At 35.1% G+C, this 2,238-nt stretch overlaps 1 non-coding gene across 1 annotated transcript; it reads right to left on the reverse strand.

Annotated features, from left to right (window-relative positions):
* Positions 1-898: 898 nt before the first annotated feature.
* Positions 899-970, reverse strand: TRNAE-UUC (transfer RNA glutamic acid (anticodon UUC)). Its single transcript has one exon. It is a non-coding gene; the product is annotated as a tRNA-Glu (tRNA).
* Between the last annotated feature and the right edge of the window lie 1,268 nt (positions 971-2,238).

Raw genomic sequence — 2,238 nt, forward strand, 5'->3', positions numbered from 1 at the left:
TGGAGAAAAGGGAACCCTCCTAGACTGTTGGTGGCAATGTAAATTGGTGCAGCCATGTGGAGACAGCATGGAGGTTCCTTAAAAAACTAAAAACAGAACTACTATATGATCCAGCAATCCCACTCCTTGGCATATATCCAAAGAAAACTATGATTCAAAAAGATACATGCACCCCTATGTTCATAGCAGCACTCTTTACAATAGCCAAGACACGGAAACAGCCTAAATGTCCATGGATAGATGAAGGGATAAAGGATATGTGGGTCATATATACAATGGAATACTACTCAGCCATAAAAAAGAATGAAATAATGCCATTTGCAGCAACATGGATGGACTTAGAGATTATCATACTAAGAGATTATCATACTAAGTGAAGTAATTCAGAAAGAGAAAGACAAATACCATATATATCACTTATATGTGAAATCTAAAATATGACACAAATGAAACTATCTATGAAACAGAAACAGACTCACAAACATAAAGAACATACTGGTGGTTACCAAGGGGAAGTGGGGGTGGGGGAGGGATGGGCTGGGAGTCTGGGATTAGCAGATACAAACTATTATATATAGGATGGATAAACAACAAGGTCCTGCTGTATAGAACAGGGAACTATATTCAATATCCTGTGATAAACCATAATGGAAAAGAATATGAAAAAGAATGTGTATATATATGTATAACTGAATCACTTTGCTGTACAGCAGAAATTAACACATTATAAATCAACTATACTTCAATAAAAAAATTTACATTCTATATCAAGGATTATGGTTTCTCATCTAAGATACTAAAAGGGGCATGACTCCTAGGACAAGGGTTGTGGCAGACTTTGAGTTGCCACTTCATAACTCTTTTTTTTGGCCTCACCACGTGGCTTGCAGGATCTTAGTTCCCCGACCAGGGATCGAACCTGGGCCCCGGCAGTGAAAGCACCAAGTCTTAACCACTGGACCACCAGGGAATTCCCCATAACTTTCTTTTTGAAAATTAGCTCACAACAGCCAGAGAGAGATCCCAGGAGTCAGCATGGTCTAGAGGACCAAACATCAGCTTAGGAGTCAAGTAAACAAGGATTCAGTTTCTAGAAGAGTAACTTATGAACTATGTGACTTATCTTAATCATTTTTTTAAGAATTTTATTAGGGTATAGTTGATTTACAATGTTATGTTAGTTTCAGGTGTACAGCAAAGTGAATCAGTTATACATATACATATATCCACTCTTTTTTAGATTCTTTTCCCATATGATCATTTTTTTCTTACAAATAAGAAAACTAGGCTCATAGAGTTTAAGTACTTTTGCCTACATTTGCAAATAGTAAATTATGAATCCATGTCTGATGGGCTTCAAATCGATAGTCTTTCCCATATGTTCTACTAATCAGCAAAATAGGAAAGCTAAAAATGACATCATCTTCTCATTAGCTCTAACCCACGAGTCTGCCACTTACAACTTTAGGACTGAGACAGAGAAGACAGGCCAGAGCAAGCATTTAGAAGACTCACATCGGAGTAAAGAAGCCCAGAACTCTGGAGTAAGAAGCACCCAGAGGAGATTTAGAGCAAATTATTCTTTTCCAAGCCTATGAAAGAACATTAAGCTTACATTTAGTAGTGCTTGACCAGAGTATTCTGATGTTATTTCTTTAAATTGTCTCATCAATACAAATCACTATATTTTATACTCAATTAATGTTGATACTTTTCTGATTCAGCCAGGCAATCTTCTTGTTTAAAAAGAAAACATTATCACAAAATAGATAACTAATAAGGACCTACTGTATAGCACAGGGAACTCTACTCAATACTCTGTAATGGTCTATATGGGAAAAGAATCTAAAAAAGAGTGGACATATGTATATGTATAACTGATTCACTTTGCTGTACACCTGAAACTAACACAACATTGTAAATCAGCTATACTCCAATAAAAATTTTTTTAAAATAATAAAATGTATCATTTTAAACAAACAAAAATAAATTTCCAGAGAAATATATAAAATATAAAAATAGAAAAGCAGACAACTGTATTTCTTGTATACAAAATATTACTTTAGTTATAACCAAAGGAAAAATAGGCTTCTGTATTTCTGAAGAATAATTGCTAGATTTGGCACAACTGAGTTCAGGTCCCAACTCTCTCAATTATTAGTTGGATGACCTTGGGCATGTAACTGAACCAAGCTTCAACTCCCTCAACTATAAAACAAAGATGATAACATTTCCCTC

This window comes from Lipotes vexillifer, unplaced genomic scaffold (assembly GCF_000442215.2).
Source record: "Lipotes vexillifer unplaced genomic scaffold, Lipotes_vexillifer_v1.1 scaffold110, whole genome shotgun sequence".
Lineage (NCBI taxonomy): Eukaryota > Metazoa > Chordata > Mammalia > Artiodactyla > Lipotidae > Lipotes > Lipotes vexillifer.